Genomic DNA, 18724 nt, shown 5'->3' on the forward strand with positions numbered 1-18724 from the left:
TCCCAACTCCCAATTCAAACTCTGCAGCCTTCTTAAAACCACAGGACTTTACTTTTTTTGGAGTTGAGAGCTTCAACTCCAGCTGGAGACTGAACCCAGGGCCTGGCTACACCTCCAACCCAAACCTACTTTACACCTTCATCTCTCCCTATCATTTCCACTCCCAACCACACCACAAACAACTTTTGAACGTGGTTTTTAAAAAATGGCTTAACAGGATTTCTCTTTTGCCCCCTTTTCAGTTACTAGCATTAACATTTGTTTTTTCGATAGGGGGATCAAACTCATGATCTTCTGCTTGCCAGGCAGCTGCTTATGCCACTGAGCTAAATCCCCAGTCCACCATTAACATTTTGGCCAACACTTTCCCCCTACACACACCAGAATCCTCAATTTCACACTGACTTTTTTATTTTATAGGTACTCTACCACATTTAACAAGCTGAAGGGAAGGACAGGGACTTTCTAATCTGAAGAGGCGCAAAAGTAGATGATTCTGCAGTTCTGTTTCTCACCACCCTCTATAATTATGCAGACACACTCAAGTAAAATAGGTACAATTTAAGCCAAATTAGATATTTTACTTTTGAGTTGCTGACAAACCAGAGGTTAAAACTAAAACTCTTAAATATCATTGTCACTTTACACATTTTTAAAAAACACCTAAATGTAGGCATACGGCACTTGAACCAATTTAATTTACATTGTAATTCAAAAATAAACTCATTTCTAATTTTTCTCCACACATGTAGAACTTTGATAGGTACAAATTATTTTATCTAAAATCTAATTTGGTCTGGTGGTACTTTGCCCAAATCTTTATATAAACTACTGTTAACTCCCCCAATTTTTTTTTCAATAGCAACTTCCCACAGTCTTTAAACTCTGTAAATGCTGTTATAACTTTCTTTTTAAAAACAGTGACAAAACTTTTCACAGCACCCTATCACATTTTGACTCAAATACTCACACAAAGCCATAAATTCTTAGTTTTTCAATGTATTTTTCCCGGTTGCTGCCTTCACCAAACACACAACTGCACGAGCCTTAACTTAGCACTGCCTCCCAAAATGTGTCCACAAGGAAAAGCAAGTAATTAAAAAATAATAAACTCGATTGGTAAGCATTCTTTTCTTCTTTTAAAAATATTACCTTAGCTTTTAAAAAAGATCTTTGTTGGTGGAGATGAAACAACAAAACTCCTTTGAGGAAAATAGTTTACATCTACATGTACTACCAATCAACTCTAGAGAGTGGTTAGATGAAGGAGCATTTTTCTGACAAGTCTCAGTTCCCCAAATGGTAGTCGAAGCCCTTTCATGGGTGGTAAATTTCACACTCATGTATTCATATTCTCTCCCCCCCCCTCTGGCGCATGTGTGTGTACACACACACACACGCACGCACGCAAAAACAAGAATGAAACATACCTGGTCATTTCCTAAAACAGGTCGGATAGGTTTAGTTCACTTGTAAGAGCCCAGTATTTGTTTATAATCTCTTAAAGCAAAGTGGCAGCCAGAGCGCTGGGTAAATAAAAAACTTCAGAGAGTTTTTAAAACCCTGCATCTTAACTCACTTCCCCTCGGTTCAAGGGGACGGCACAGCAAATCCCATAGCGAATGAGATTATGCAACAGGTTTTTCCTCTCCACCTTATTCATCACTGGCTGGCAGAGGTGTGCTTTCTCCACACAATTGAAACACCGGGGCTTCAACCCGCCAAGGATCTTTGCAGATCTTCTTCGGGATTGTGCAGTATTCATTCATTTCAAGATCTGCTTTACATTTTCTCAGCTTCGTTACTGGTTGTCTTTAGAAAATTAAACCCAGCACCAAAAAACTTAGGTTTTGTGTAAAATATGTTCTGTGATATTTTATGTCACGAAACGACACACGATACACAGACCCTCTGTTGTCTCCCTCGGTTTTATTTCTCATGTTTTTACGGCCGGTGTAAATAGAGCAGTCCCTGGCGCACCGGACCCCCCCAACACCACGACTCAGTATGAAAGTTAAGACTTTATTTTTTTTTCGGGGAGGGGGTAAGTTTTTAAAAGGCAGCACGATCATCACCCAGGTGGCCTCGCTGCCTACAGTACCAAAGGCGACTCGGGGATAATGGGAACAGTCAGGCCGGGGCCCCACTTGGCAGGCGTGTTGTGTAACAGTCGCGCCTGGAAGTGAGCAGTTTCCCCCGCGAAGGTGCCGTCCCAGGGCGGCCGCGGCCGCTCCCGCTGCCCTCCTCGGCCCGGCTCAGCCGGGGCGCACGGACCGCGAGCCGCGCGCGCCCGGCCCCCAGCGAGGCCTACACCCCCGGCGGACGCCCCCGCGCCGCCTCGCCGGAGTGTGGCGGGGACGCCCCGCACGCGCCCGCCCGCGCACCCACTTACTTCTGGGCCGCCGACCTCGCGACTCCCCCAGAGGGACGCGAACGTTGTCACGGCGTCTCCGGACGGCGGCTCCCCGCGGCCCCTTGCGGAGCCGGGAGGGCGACTGCGCTCGTGCCCCGCGCCCGTCCCGTCACTCGCGCCGCCGCCTCGTCCTTTCGCTAAAGTCTCTTCTCCGGGTCGGAGGGTGGGCGAGGGCGAGGGCGAGGGCGAGGGCGACGGCGGGCGGCGAGCCGAGGAGAGGAGCCGCTCGCGACTTTTCCTCCACTCTTTCTCGTCCGCCACCGCCACCCCCCAACCGGCCTCCCGAAAGAAAATAAAAGTCCAAATGGGTGAGAAACTTGGGGAGGTAAAGGTGAGGGGGAGGGCGCGCGGGGACAGCGCGGGGGGACGGAGAGGTGAGGAGGAGCGTTAAAAATTGGCGAAAGCCCCCCCACACGAGACCCACGAGAGAGGGGCAGAGGCGGGGGGGCGGGGGGGGGTTGGGGGAAGAGAAAGAGTCGCTGGTCAGGAAACTTCAAGCGCGGATGAGGTCATTGGTTTAAAAATAAAGAGATGGCGTCACTTGAAACCAATCCCAGTGAATGAACTCAGCGGAGCCCCGGGGAAAGGAGGAGACAGGCGAGGGCAGGGCGGTGGGCGCCGGGCGGGGCCGCGCGACCATCCCGCCCCTCCCGCGCCGCCTGACCGGGTCCGGCCCGGCCCGGCCCGGCCCGCAGCGCGCCCCGCCGCCCCTTTCGGTCGCTCGCTCGGGGAGGGGTCGGGTCACGTTCCCTTCCCGAGTCGGGCGACTCGGAGGCAGGTTCCGTGGGCGCCGCTGGGAGGAGCAGGGCTGCCGGCGAAGGCGGCCCGCGGCCTCCCCCTCTGGTTCCCGCTCCTCCCGCGCCCGCCGCGCCGGGCTCGCGGCCCCCCGAGCGGGGCCGGGTCCCTGCATCGCTGCGCCCGGACAGGTAGTGGAGGTGCCACCCACCCAGCCTTTGCCCAAATCCTTAGGTGATTTTCCGCTGCTTCGTCAACGTGAGAAACGCAGACTGATTTGAGAAATTGCAATCATTCTTTAAAAACAAAAAGTCTTTCGAGTCCTAAATGCAGGGTTCTGCTGATTTAGGAAGAGAGAAGTTACAGGTCCTTTAAGAAAAAATCGCATTAGCGTTGGCAGGCAGTCAACTCTGTCGTGGAAGCCCTCCCCATAAATGTTCTTGTTTTACTTTGCTTTATACAGTGTTTACAAATAAAATGAATATAAGCAGCCTAGAATTCTCCTTAAAATATTTTCTACAGCAGGAGGCCCCTAATCATCTTTAAATCACACCAGGGGACACATTACCTCTTGAAAGGTTTAAGACCTTTGTTGATTTTACGACGCGTACCGCGTGCATTTTCTGAGTCCATTAAAACAGTTTTGTTTTGAGAAGGTATTACACATGCTGGAAAACTAGAGACCTGAGGTGGTGACAAACCAGGACTTGGAATCACTGACTTAGGACAATCAGAGCTTTATTCCAGTGTTCTTTGAGCATTTGGGCATGAAGCTGCTTCTGAGGACTCACGTGGATATCACATAACAAAGATGTGATTAATGACAGAAAAGCACACTGCGAGGGGACTGCTCCTTGAGCCAGAATTTATGTGTAGAAATAATCTAGTTCTTAAAACATTGCATTTGCACTGCATGAGCAGGGACGCACACCCCTCAAGGCACTGTTTGTTGTTAGGATCTATGAGGACACTACCATAGGGACTTTTTAAATTGGCAGTACTAAGAAATAGATTTGGGGCAGGTTAGAAAGTAGTACATCTCTGTTGCTACTTTAAATCCTGCAGCTAAAGGGCATTCGTTGTGATTGGTAATCATTCAAGGTTAGCATGACGGCGAAAGCCTGTATTTTCAGTTTACCCTTTAGAAGAGGAAAAGAAGCCCACTGGGGATAAAAGACAGCTGAGACTTCACGCTATACGGAAAGCCTGAAGGCTACAGATGGAGCCCCAACTTTTCAGTCTGTGCCTTTGACCTCTTGCAGACTTCTGCGGAGGGGGAGCGTTCTCTCCGCTTAGTCCCTGACCTCTGGTGGCCGGGAGATGCTACTGCAGCTTCACTGGGCTTCCTCGAGCTCTAGCCATAGACTTGCTGTTTCGGAAAGGAGCTGCCACTCAAATCTGCTTAGTTGGAGGGATTGGGACTTTAAGGATGAATCAGAGTGCTTGTACTACCGATGGACAACACAGACGTACCTGGATTAAAGAGTCAGGAGAAGTTACGGTGTAGCGTACCCTATATTTAAACCTTCCCAGTAGTGTAACTAACTGATACATCTTAAAACTTTCCCCGTTTCTTCATTTATAATTAAATTAGAATGTCTTCCATATTTGTAGTGTCATGAGAGCTATTCTAGGAGTCTTTTCACTCTGGATCATCTTAAACAAGACAGATTAAAGCTAATTAAAAATTAATGATAGAGTGGCATACAATATGGGTTCAGAGTCCAGAGAAAAGCAATGTGGGAGGTTGCTTTTTTGTTTGTTTTGCAGTACTAAGGGTTGAAGCCAGAGGTGCTTTACCACTGAGCTACATCCCCAGACCTTTCTCTCTCTCTCTCTCTCTCTCTTAGTTAGAGTATCACTTAATTGCTCAGGCTGGCTTCAAATTTATGATCCTCTTGCCTCAGTCTCCTAGGTAGATGAGATCACAGGTATGTGCCACTGTCACTGGCATTAAGAAGAAATTTTAAAGGAAAGCATCTTATGAACAGCTTTGATCTGTTGCTTGAAGGATAATTTTTTTTTTTTTTTGTCTTTTTCCTTTTTATCGGTACCGGGGATCGAACTCATGACTGCCTGCTTGCAAGGCAGACGCTTATGCTGCTGAGCTAAATCCCCAGCCCCTTGAAGGATAATTAAAATTTGTGGCAAAGTAGTCAGTAAAAGGATTCTTCTGGAGAGGAAATGGCATGAGCAAAGACATGGAGGTAGATGAACAAGGTGTATTTAGGTGAGAGATGAGCAGACCCAGGAGCAGTTGCAGCTGGTATTTAGTAAATAGGTACGAGGTCAAATTAAAGAGATTCCAAGGCAATCATGGAGAACCTTGAATATTGGGAACAAGTTTACTGAAAGGTACACTTCTTGTTCTATTAAAAAGGTTCTAAATATACTGACAACATAAGGAAACAGCAACTTAAAACAGCACCATTTATAATTGCTCCAAAGGATACAAAATAAGTATAATTTAACAAAACATGTACAGTATCTGTGTGCCCCAAATTATAAAATGGTGATGAAGAAATTTAATGAAGACCTGTATAAATGAAGAGACTTACTGTTCATGGGTTGGAAGAGCTAACCTAGTAAAGCTGTCAGTTCTTCCCAAATTAATCTACTGATTTAATAACATTCCTTTAAAATTTTTCAGAAAGGGTTTTCCACATATAGACATATAGTTTAAGCTAAAACAATGTCCAGCACATGGATAGAGAAGAATGAGTGCTAGATTCTCCAAAGGCCAAAAAAGATTTCATATACTTAGGGTACCAGCAAAACAGGGGCTCCAAGATGTTATAATCAGACCCATAGAAAGCTGTTTTCCCTTTTGTATATACAAGTGTAGGGTATAATATTTTCAGTTAAATATGAAGTGGAGCACCAGAATTATTAGATATAAAGATGGAAGGGCACCATAAGAGCACTTAGACCTTCTTGAACTCTTAATCCCTCAGCTCAAGTTCATTCATTCAGCAGTGATTGAATGCCTCCTCCACCCAAGCTCTGGAAATACAGTTACAAAGAGACACGCAGGTAGGGAGAAAGACAATAAACTAGGAATGTCTAGAACCATGACAAAGGCTCTACAAGGAAAAATTGAGTGATATGATATGAACTGACCTAGGTAAAAGTGGTAAGGGCTGGTCAAATGAAGAGGGGATGAATTGAGGCCTGTGGGATGGCAGCCAGGAAAAGTGCTGTGATTGGAGGAAACGGGTCCCTCTGAGACCTTTCAGCAAAGAGTAGTTGCAGAGAGTTGATGTATTGCTGAAGCCAAAGACAGGCTAGAGGGCCTCAAAGGTACAAAACAAGTGTGGGCAAGAGACAAACTGCATAAGACCTTATGTAGTGTAGTATGGAGTTTGGATTCTGTTCTAAAAGGCCAAAGCAGGTCAGTACTTGATCTGATTTATGAAGAGTATAGTTACAGATGAGCCTAATAGGTCGGAGTTTTTTTTTTTTTATTGTTTGTTCAGTTATTTTATGGTACTGGGAATTGAACCCAGGGACGCACACCATGACTGAGCTAAATCCCCAGCCCACTTTCATGTTTTATTTTGAGACGGTCTCACCAAGTTGCCCACACTGGCATGGAACTTGCAGTCTTCCTGCCTAAGCATCCTGACTAGCTGGGATTACAGGCATTGTAGTAAGCATTACTACTTTAATTTTTAAAGAAAGTTTTAGTAATGCTCTATAAATATTTAATTTTCCAATAGGAAGAGAACTTTTCTTTACAATTTAGTTATCATTCAGGTATCCTTTCAATGTCCCACGTACTGTTTGCCTAGGATTCATGGATTCTTAGAGAGCACCTAATGCTTCCAAGGGGCAGGAGGCCCTTAAAATTTTATGCATAACTGTTGTATGTTATATGTGTTTTTCTATGAAAGGGTCCCCAGCTTTCAACAGGCATTCAAAAGATTTTGTCTCTCACACACACACACACACTGAATAAGATTTACTTCATGTTGAAGTCTTGGCTATGCTTTTTGAATAGTAGTTGCTGCTGTTGCCTTAGGGTTCATGGCACTGTACAGCGAAATTATAGCTCTGGAAAGTAGCAAATTCTCTCTCAAGAGACAATAATATTTTTGAGGAGGTCAGTATTTACAGAACAGTAGAAGGAAATATTGTATAAACTTGCCACTGATAGAATTAGTTAGACAAATTTTTTTCTTATATAATGTGAGAACTAGAAGTATTACCTGGTACCAACCCTCTCACTTTACATGTAAGAAAGTGAGAGGTTAAGTGGCTTAGCCAAGATTGCACAGCTGGTTAGTAACTCAACTGAGTCTAACTCCCAGTACATAAATAAATATATAAATATTGGGGAGGGCAGTTCAGGAGCCCGAACAAAGGCCTACGGACTGAGCTAAATTCCCAGCCCTTTTTTATTTTGAGACAGAGTCTTCCTCAGTCACAAAGTCACCCAGGCTGAGCTATGAGTACTTGCCTAGTATGTTTGAAGTCCTGGGTTGAATCCCTAGCACTGTGAAGAGAAAGAGAAAAAAGGAAAGAGGAGGGAGGAAGAGAGAGAAGAAAGACAGGAGAGAGAAACACAAGAATGGAAGGAAAGGAGGGGGAGGAGAGGAGAAAAGAGGAGAGAGACGAGAAGGTGGAGGAAAGGAAAAGAGAGCAGAGGAGGAAAGAAAACAGGTGGACAGCCAACAAGAGTAAATAGAAATACACCATGTTATCCGTATTTATCTGATATTCTGGTAGCAGATTTGTAAACAGATGTAAATTGCAAAAACTAGATGATTTTTGCTTAATGATTTAGCAATGACTTTTAAAATGGGTAATCTTACGATTGAGTCAAGAGTGTGGAGAAACAGACTTTCTCAATACCACTGATGAGACCATAAATTGGTATAACTATTCTGGAGGGCAATTTGGCAATATGATTTCAAAAGACTTTAAAAATGCATACACAGCGATTCCACTTTAATAATTTGTCTTAAGGAAACTGCAGTACTATTATCAAAGACATGAATAAGGATGACAATTATTTAAAATAATAGCTCACATTTATAAGAGCTACTTCATTTATTTGAAATTTATTGAAAACTACCTTACTTAATGCTCAAAACTATACTGTTACCTCAGATTTACAGCTAACTTACTCAGAGTGGCATGGAAAATAGAAGAACTGGGATCAGAATAACATGTACTATATATCAAGCAGAACCAAGGTCATGGGGTTTTAAAGGCTATCTCAAAGGATTTGGGTTTATCTCAAAGGTAAGCAATGGGGGAGACACTGAAAAACTTAAGCAGGAAAAATAACAGGATCAGATATGCATTTTGCTGTATGTGGAAAGATTTGTAGGGTACATGCTTTGCAGCATAAGACCTTGGTTCAACCCTCAGAATTTGTTTAGTAGAGCAGAATACAAAGCAAAATAAACTACTGTACAAGTTAGAGAACTAAAAGGAAATGGAGAGGGCACCATTCAGGAGACTAAAAAGTAGACTCAAAAAGACCAGCTGTCCCATTATAAGCTGTTAAGAAGAAAGGTATGTCAAGAATGACTGCAGAGTTTCTAGCTTGAGCAAAAGGGTCAATGGTGCTGCTGCCTACCAACATGAGAGGAAAGACAAAAAGTCAGATTTGAAGCATGATGAGTTCAAGGGTCCATGGAAATTTACAAGGAGTAGGCTGTTTCATTTAGGAGTCTGAAGGTCAGAGGCAATGTCTGGGCAGGAGATAAGGATTTGGGATTCATTAGCCATTATTTAGTAGCAGTCATGGCCAGGGATGAGGTCACAGGGTAAAGAAAGAAAAAAAAAGTTGGGAGTGAAAGGCATAGTGAGGGTTACAGAAACTCATGTAGAGGCTGGAAAGAGAAACTGGAGACTTTGAAAGGAAAGCAGTGGAGATGCTTGTTACTAAAGGCCAAGGGGGTTCAAGAGTGCATTTCCAGCAGGTTAAAGCCTCAGGGAAGCCCCCATAAGATAAGGACCAAAAAGTCTTCTGCGGATTTAGCAATAAAGTAATCCCACTGAGGGTGGTTTCACTGAAGACAATCTTGCCCTGAAAAGATTTCAGTGATCTGAAAAAAGGAAGAGAATGAAAACAATGAAATATGAGCTATTCTTCCAAGAAACCTGAGCATTTTTTCAGAGGAGAAACAGGATAGTATCTACTTAGAGACAGAGGTAGAACACTTAAACCCTATAAAGATCCTAATGACCCAATAGCCTGTCTAAAGTTCTGTTTGTTTTATCTTAATCAATTCATAGCAAGTAAGCATAAAGAAAGGAGAATTTCTCAATTCCAACTTCAGCAGAGTTGCAGATGGTTTTTAGCTAGCTACAGCCCAAATTTCATTTTAAATATTATTTAGAAATTAATATTGGGGTTTTGTCAAGGGTATTTTGACAAAACTAGAATAAAATATTAACAAAAGTGAAATAAAACAAAATATTAATATTAATATTAACAAAATATTAACAAAAATATTAACAAAAAGTGAAATAAAAGACTAAAAATAATTTCTTAGCAATAGCTTATAACTTTTCTTGATTGTTGACTCATGAAAACCTAAAAGTAAACAGTGAATTCCTATCTAATTTTGTATTATCCCTTAAGTTTTCAAAGGCTTTTTTATACAACTATTATAAATTTCAGCATAAAATTAAATTTAATTCACTTTGGTAAATAAAGGTCTTATGATATCTGTGGTAGAAAGTCTATGCAGGAATTGAAAAACTAGAAAATGAGAAAAAGAAAAAATATGAATCTTTAGTTTAAGTGAAGGTTGCTTCTTTTATTTGATCCTAGAGGAAGATAATTGGAATATAGTGATGTTCTTTTTTCTGGTGTCTGATTTTGAAGCTCAGTCATTTAATAAATTTCTTCCATTTCTTAGTAAACGTAGGTCTTACTGAGTTCACTTTTAAAATTCTCAGTGGTTTTCTTGACTAACAATGACAACATCCAATGAATAACAGGTTTATAAATGTAAACATTTACCTTTAGAAACCAGACTTTACCCAGTAACTGAATTGCTTGTGCAGTGTTAGTTAAACAGCAAGATAGGATATTCTGATCAAATAGCAAAGTGCTATTTTAATTACAAACACTTTTTAAAATTTGTGTAAGTCAATTTTTTATGTCTTGACCAAAAAAAAAATCAACTTTTATTTGTTTAGATTATATCAACAAGTTACAAGAATATCTCTAATAAGTTTTTTCTTTTTCAAGACAGGGTCTTGCTAACTTGCCTAGGCTAGGTGCAAATTTGCAATCTTCCTGCCTCAAACTCACTCAGTGCTGGGATTACAGGCATGTGCTTCTGTACCCAATGAGCCACTATTTTTAAAACCTAGAAATTAAATAGAATTGGAAAGTAAAATAATAGCACTATATTACACAACAAACAGCTCTTTCGTTCAAAGTATATATTTGTTTTTTTGACTTATTAACAACTCTTAAGCAATATTTTCTTTCTTATTGCATGTGAGAAGAGTTGAGTTTGCTTAAAGACACACAGCTAATGAATAATAAGTTAGGATTCAAACTTTCTTATAAGGGTATTTTGTTGAAAGATTAACAAAAATACAATATTAGTAGTTTAATGCAACATTAAGGCAATGGCACTATCTTAGAATGCGCCTCTGTACAGTTAATTAGACTTGTCATTCAGGTATGCATTAAAGGCCAAGGATATAACTCAACAACACAAGTGCCTGCCTGGCAAGCCCAAGTTCCTAAGTTGGATTTCTAGTACCAAAAAAAAAAAACCAACCAGCCAAACAAACAAACCACATTCTCTCAGATACGCACAACAAAAGTTGGAAAAAAGTCAGGCATAGTGGCATAGTCCTGTACTCCCAGAACTTCCCAGAAGAGAAAAGATTGCAGTTTAAATCTTGCCTGGAGAATTTAGCAAGACCTTATCTCAAAATTTAAAAATAATAAAAAGAACTGGAGGTGTAGCTCAGTTGTGAAGGCCTTGGGTTCAAACTTGGGCATTGCCAAAAAAAAAAGTTAGAAAACAACTGGGGCCAAAATCAACCAGCTACAGATTCCAGCTCTGTCACACACTGGCTATGTGACCTGTGAGAAACTTTGTTTCTTCATCTGCAGTGTGAAGGGTAGTGAAAACCAACCTCTCAGAGTGATGAGGTTTATATGGCCAAATAAGGCACTGGGTAATAGTGTATGGCATACAAAATAATACCACATGCTGACTCTTTCCTCTTAAAGGCTGTATGTAGAACTGACTTAGATCTTCAATGATAGACTGTGTTGGATATTTTAAAAGAATGGAGCTTCCAAGAAAAGAAAATAAGCTCAGTCAGACACACAGCAGGGAAAATGTGTTTAAAATAGTTTAACTGAAGCAGAACATTTGAATTTAATAGTATAAAATAAGCCTGGAAAACAGTTTGGGGCCAGATTACATCAGGCCTGGCCAAAGAGTTTAGATGTTATAAGTAGTGGGGAATGATGGAAATTTTGGTTCTTCTTTAAAATTATGCCTTATTATCCTTGTTTTTTCTATTATAAAGCCATGCATGTTCATTGTAGAAAGTCTATAAGAAGTGTAAAGAAGAGCATATAGATGATGTAGTGGTGCATGCCTATACCACTCTGGACCTTGAGGCAGGAGGATAAAAAGATTAAAAGGGTTGAGAATATAGGTCAGTGTAAAAGCTCTAGGTTCAATTTTTTTATTATTACTGTATATCATGTAATTTTTTTCTCTTTTCACCTCCAATTTTATTAGGGCATAATTGAAAATATAAATTATATATTCAAGGTATACAATGTAATGCATATATATATTAATGCATTTATATATTATATAGTATACATTATCACATATATATTGTATACATTATCATTGTCACTGGGAAATAATACCCAAGACCTACAACTTAAAGGAGGAAAGATTTATTTTTTGGCTCACAGTTTTCAGAGATTTCAATCCATACTTGGCTGGCTCTAAGGCAGGCTAATATGACAGAGGAGAAATAGCTCATGGCACGGTGACAGGAAGCAGAGACAGAGATCAAGGGAGGCGGAAGGGAGATAAACTCTTCTAGGATAAACTCCTAGTGACCCACCTCTTCCAGTCAGATGTAGCTATCATCACATTTGGCTATAAACTAGTATCACATTACATTTAACTTTTACATTTAGCTGTGAATCACATTTAGCAGTAAACTTCTAATATCACATTTACTACAAACTCATCGGTGGGTTAATTCACTGATGAGTATCGTGATCCATGATCCAATAATATGTCAAAACCCCACCAAAGTACATAAGGCTTTGAGAGGGCATCTAGATATAAACCATAGCATTCCACCACTAGCCTCCAAAAGACTTATGGACATCTTTTTATGCAAAATGCATTTAGTCCACCTCTAAGAGTTGTCAAAATCCTAACAACTTCAGCTTAAAATCAGGCCTAGCATCTCCTCTGAGATATAAGACACACTCTATTCTATGACCCCCTATAAAAATAAAAAAGTTAAACACTGCTGACATACAAGGACACAGGGTAAACATTTCCATTCCAAAAGAGAGAAAAAGGGGGATAGAAAAGAATGGGATGGGGCTAGGGATTTAGCTCAGCCGCATAAGAACCTGCCTTGCAAGCAGGCGGTTGTGAGTTTGATCCCCGGTACCGATTAAAAAAAAAGAAGAAAAGAATGGGAGCAAGGCTAAAATCCAGCAGGGAAAACAATAAATCCCATGGTTCCATGTGCAGTGTCCTGGGCAATCTATGGAAAGATGTGCACACCACACCACTTGGGTAGCCCCAATCCTATGGCATTACAATGGACTATGGCTGTAGCCCTCAAGGCCTCTCTTGGCTGGTTTGCTCACTCCTTACAGCTTTCCTTAGACATTGCATATTCCTGGCTTCTCCAATTTCCTGGGCTATCCACTGCACCTTTGGCTTCAGTCTCACTGCTTCACCTACTGTCCTCTCAGAGGCACACCAACTGGCCTCGTAGGCCTTCTTTTGACATCTGAGAGGAAGCATTCCTGACTTCACAACTCTTACAATTTGCATGTGTATAAAACCAACACAATGTGTCTGCTGCCAGCTTGAGCAGTAGCTGAGCCCTTTTGCATCTTGCTAGTGGTGGCATCTTGCAGAAGTGTCTCAGTACCTGAATGGCTGAGTAGAATGAATTATGAATGAATTCCCATTGTGTCTGTTGGTGCCATTCTGGAGCACGGTGCTCTGGGACTGTCTTTTCAGTGGAAAGTCTTTCATTTTTCCACCCTTGCACTCTGTGAAGCACAGGAGCTTTCAGATTTCTCCCATACCCTCAAGGAATCTTTTGTATTGTCCAGACCTAAAGTACTTGGCTTCCCTTTAATGCTAATCTTTTCAGCAACCAAGCTCTCCACTGGTCCATTTTTCCAGGACCCAACTTTACTAGAGCTTCCTTTCTGGCTAAGCTCAAAAGTTTCTAAATCATTCATCTGTGACTTTTGCTCTTGATTTTCAAGGTAGAGCTAGCTAAAAGGCTGCAACAGTAGCTGTTCCACTGCCTCAACATTAGACTGCCTTGATGTTTTCTCCACTAAATTAATTAGTCTGCTGCCCTTAACCTTAAGTGTCCTATAGAGTCTCAGGAAAGGAGCAAAATATAGACAATTTTTTTTTCAGAGCATAACACACATGGCCTGGAGTCCAACTGCTAATGCAGTCATTGTTCCCAAATGATACCTCCTAAGCTTGGTCTTTTCCATCTGTCTTTTTATTAGCATTCTGGTCTCCTGAGCTCTGACCAGAAACCTTTCCAAACTTTACTCACAAGCCTGTTCCAAAGCCTTCTGAACCCTATGGTCAGAGAGTATCACAGCAATGATCTCACTTTTGATAACAAAAGCTGTCTTTGTTACTTTCTTGTCACAGAGGCATAATCCAACAACTTAAAGGAAGAAAGGTTTATTTGGGCTCACAGTTTATATCACCATGCATTGTTACTATTTTCCTTAGTAATGTTTTGATTTTTTTCTTACCTAGTACATTTATTAATCTAACAGTAATATGATTTATAAGTACATGAAAAAACTAAACACGTTTATGCAAGTTTTCTTTTTATGTGTCTCTAAAAAATAGGATTGCTTACTTGACATGGTCAGATGATCAGTCTCCAAAGCTGGAACAAATGAAATATAAGCTACATATTTATGGGGGACAATGATTGCTTCTCTCTAGTATATTTCTATTATAATTTCAACGTATCATTTAACATTTATTTCTTGCACTTTTATTAAAAGAAATTATATAATTTCATTGAAAAATATTATTCTAATGACATTATCCCAACATGCTCTCTGAAGACATTTGGATATGTCTTCTTCAGTTTAAGGGTTTGAACTTCGAGATGGTCAACTAGTATAAAAATAGGAGTTGGGGAAGCTTACTCTGACCAAAGCACATTGGAAAGGTCTGAGGAAGGAGATTATGAAACAAGGGAGACTGTACTGGGCTATGCTAGCAATTCAAGTATAAGTCAAAAAAAGCAAGACTGGTGTAGTGGCCATGGACATACACAGAAAGCAACAAACCCAAGAAGTAACACAGAGGGAGAACTCATTGTGGATTCATGAGCTGTGGAAGGCAAAAGATATGAGTAATGAAAGATGATGCCAAGGTGTCACCTTTGGTAATTTACATGAGATTCAATTTCCTCACTGTATAAAAATGGGGCCAGATATTGTACCTTCCTCATAGGGTTGTTGGGAGAATTAAATGGATGACATCTAAAATGCTATCACAATAACTGGGACAGATTCTTAGTAAGTATTAGCTGTTACTGTTTTTATAGTTGTCTAGGTGACTGGGTTTAAGAGTTGCAAACTTCTTAAAAGAAATGGAAAAGTGAGGAAAGAGGTCTGATTGAGGTGGGAGAAGTACAGTTGAGCCATATGATAGACAAGTCATATTTATATTTATGCTGGACAGTCAAGTGAAAACCTTCAGCAGTAAGCCACTTCTGCGTTTATGTTTCATGATTAGGAAGACTGCATATTCATGAGAAGCCGGCATTTAAATAATGGATACTGGGCTGGGGATTTAGCTCAGCGGCATAAGCGCCTGCCTTGCAAGCAGGCAGTCGTGAGTTTGATCCCCGGTACCGATAAAAAGGAAAAAGACAAAAAAAAAAAAAAAAGAAAAGAAAAATAAATAATGGATACCACCGCAAAGTATTATTTGTATAGTATTCCCTTTTTCTTCACTTCTTTTTCTCTTCTTCTTTCCCCTCCTACCTATCCTCTTTATCCTCCTTCTTCTTTTCCTTTTTTGAAATAGGGTCTCACTATGTAGTGCAGGCTGGCCTTGAACTCACTAGATAGCACAGACTGGCCTTAAAATCTCTCTGCAGTCCTCCTGCCTCAGCCTTCAAATCCTGGGATTACAGGCATCAACCACTACACCCAGCTCAAATTTTAACTAGCAGAATCTACCTGAACTAATGAGTGTTGACTGACTGGCTGAAGACTCTCCAGGCAAGACAGATATCAAAGTAGTGAAGCACTTAGATTTGAGAACCAAATAAATGTGTTTTAATCCCAATTGTTTTATTTTCTTAAGAGATGGGATGAGAGAGAAGAGAGAGAAAGAAAGAGACAGACAGAAACATGGGATCTTGGGATCTGGCTATGTTTCCTAGAGTGGTCTCCAGCTCCTAAATTCAAGCACTCTTCCTTTCTCAGCTTCCAATTAATTGCAGAGATGCACCACCAAACCTAGCTCTCCTCCATTTACTATTGCTTGATCTCAGGGAAAATGAAGACCAAACTCTCTAAATTTTTTTCTTATTTATAAATGGACTAATACAGATTTCTATATCATGGCATTAGTGTAAGAATTATATGGCTCCTTTAAATGAAAGCCTGTGTAAAATATAAGATGTGATATGAATACCAAATTTTGCTGTTAATCTTGTCTTTTCTTGAAGCAAATAATTACATTTTTATTTCTCTGTCGTCCTTCATAGTGCTAAATATAAGAATCACTCTCCACTAACTGCAGATTACTGTGCTCACAGGACTGTGGTCCTCAGCTTCTCCCTGAGTCTTGGTCTCCTTGGAAACAGTGTTGCCCATGGTTTATGAAACCCCGAACACCAACCAGCATCACTAGGGGAAGACTGGAGAGAGTCTCTGTATCAGCTTTTGTTTGGAGAGGCTCGCTGCATTAGTTCTTTTATCGTTGGTGTAAATAATGACACACATTTCTAAGACTAAACTACTCCACAAGTCCAAAGTGATCATCTTCCAGTCACACTGCTTATTTCTTTAATGAAAACTTTAACAGTGGTGTTTTCATTATAGCTCCAATTGATGATTAAGGAGCAGCAGAGTATGTCTTGAGAAGACAGGTGAAAAATATAAGGTTGCAAGACAAAGCATGTAAAAATACGAGAGATGGGTCTTTAAAAAAAAGGTAAGAGGACATAAGTGCTATTTGTAATAAGAGTTTAAACTCTGCAGTTAGCAGAGGACAAAATCCCGGTGCTTTTGGGTTTCCCTCTAAAATTCAGTATCTCTACCTAGTAATTTTTAAAATCTCATCATATATAAATGTGCTCATAATAATTTATCCAAATCTCCAGTGAAGGTAATTTGTATCTTAAAAATTGGTAGATGGTCCTAATTTTTCAGTGGATAGGAAATCAACCTTAGTATGTGACTAAAAGAAAATTTAGTTTGAAAAACAGAACAGGGTATTGCTAATTGTTTTATGACTTTGGGAAGACACACAAGAAAAAGGGAAGGCAGCCAACAAGTACTGAGCTTTATTTTGTTTTGTTTCTCCTGTACTGGGAGGTTGATCCCAGGACCATCCCACTGAGCTACACCTTTAAAAAGTTGTTGTTCTTTGTTTTTTTAATACTGAGACAGAGTTTCCCTTTGTTGCTAAATTGGCCAGACTGGGCTCAAAATTATGATCTTCCTGTCTCAGCCTTCCAAAGTGTGAGGATTACAGGTGTGTGCCATCCAGCTGGGCTTGAGCACCAATTATGGCTGACAGTGTATTCATGTATATTATCTCACTTAGTTTTCCCACTTTTGGGTAAGCTTTGAGATGCTAACAGACTCCTCCATGATCACACAGCTAAAAAGTAGCACTGAGATTACAATCCAGTTCTACCTGGCTCCAAAGCCCACACACACTCTCTCCACCACCCTTAGCTGCTCTTCTCTGTTTCCTCATCTACAAAATATGACAGTTGAGTCAGAGATGATCTTTGATGTGTCTCAAGCTGCAGTTATTTCCCCTTTGAGTTCTGAGGGAAAAGGAGTCAGGGAAGGGGCTTCAGGCATTAGTCTGGGAGATCTTTTTTTTTCCTAAATTGGAAGCCTGGGTCCACATTTCCTATCTATACCATTCTGACTTCCCATTCTGTGGGAGGAGGCTGTTCTTATGCTGCTGAGGACACCTTAAAATCACCTTTAAAAGGAATCAGATATCCTAATTCTCCACTTTACTTGAATTTTCATTTCTAAAAACACTTACTGTTGAGAATTTTATTGTGCCCAACACTAAATGAATTGTATTGTAAGGCTCCATAGAGGAGTAAAGGAGTCTAAAATATCAGCCAGGCATGGTGGTGCACACTTGTAATTCCAGCATTCTGAGAGGTTGAGGCAGGAGGATCACAAATTTAAATACAGCCTGAACAATTTAGCAACTCCATGAGAGGAGGAAAGGAAGGAAGGAAGGAAGGAAGGAAGGAAGGAAGGAAAGGGGGAAAAAAAAACTATATAATTTTTATTTTCAGGGAACTTACAACTAGCCAGGCAACACAACTACACATAAAACTAATTTTAAAAGGCCATGTACAATGTAAAATTGCACTGTGTCTTCCAGATGATAGATTCTACAGGAATATGGTGAAATGGAAGCCATTCTCCCATGAAAGCTGGGGTAAAGAAAACGTTCTTCACCTTGCATTCTAAGCTAGTCTTTCTTGGCCTTCTCTGTAATTACGAAATCCTGATATGAACCTTTCACATAGTTCAAATGTTCTCAGCTTTGCTGGCTGTAGTGTGTCCTTCATATCACGTCATCTAAATGCCACTTCATCTTTATTGGCACTTATGGGAGGGTAAAACCCCACTGGTATGCAAACACCGTCATGGTTACTTGCTTCAAGCCATGGGAAACCAGTTTCTCAATAGGGCAAATGTTGTGTAAAGGTGTAAGGAGCTTGAGAAACTAGTTAAGGGCAAAGCCTGTCAAGCAAGAACTAGATCTGAATGGGGAACTTCCCTGCCTGTGTCACTGATGGTCATTCTCTAGCCCTTTACATGGAGGGCCCCTATGTTTATGCTCTTCTCTGGCCCCTGACCCAGGGGTCATAATACCTCTCAGTAGGAACCCCTTGTCCCTAAACGCCTCTGCATCTGTCCACTCTCTTATGCTACTATATTAATAAGAAATTCTAGGCCTGAAAAATTATCTTAGAATTCTGATTCCCTCTTTCCTCAGACAGCTAACTACATGTGCGTTTCTCTAAATTCCCAAATATAATGTGGGAATAGCTTTCCAAGAAAGAGGGTGATATGATAAAATGGCCTAC

The 18724-nt window shown here is 40.7% G+C and overlaps 1 protein-coding gene across 3 annotated transcripts in view; it reads right to left on the reverse strand.

Moving 5' to 3' along the window:
• Dusp16 (dual specificity phosphatase 16) overlaps window positions 1-18724 on the reverse strand; it is a 177542-nt gene that overhangs the window by 74568 nt on the left and 84250 nt on the right. Inside the window, exon 1 of one of the 3 annotated variants that reach the window (XM_003470411.5) lies at window positions 2393-3115. The exons of 1 other annotated variant lie outside the window; for it this stretch is intronic. The gene's annotated coding sequence lies outside the window, so the exon portion shown is untranslated. One more of the 3 variants, XM_063238246.1, reaches the window with a different exon arrangement.

This window comes from Cavia porcellus, unplaced genomic scaffold, assembly GCF_034190915.1.
Source record: "Cavia porcellus strain 051 isolate PalLab524CR breed Dunkin Hartley unplaced genomic scaffold, mCavPor4.1 scaffold_27, whole genome shotgun sequence".
In the NCBI taxonomy this organism is placed as follows: domain Eukaryota; kingdom Metazoa; phylum Chordata; class Mammalia; order Rodentia; family Caviidae; genus Cavia; species Cavia porcellus.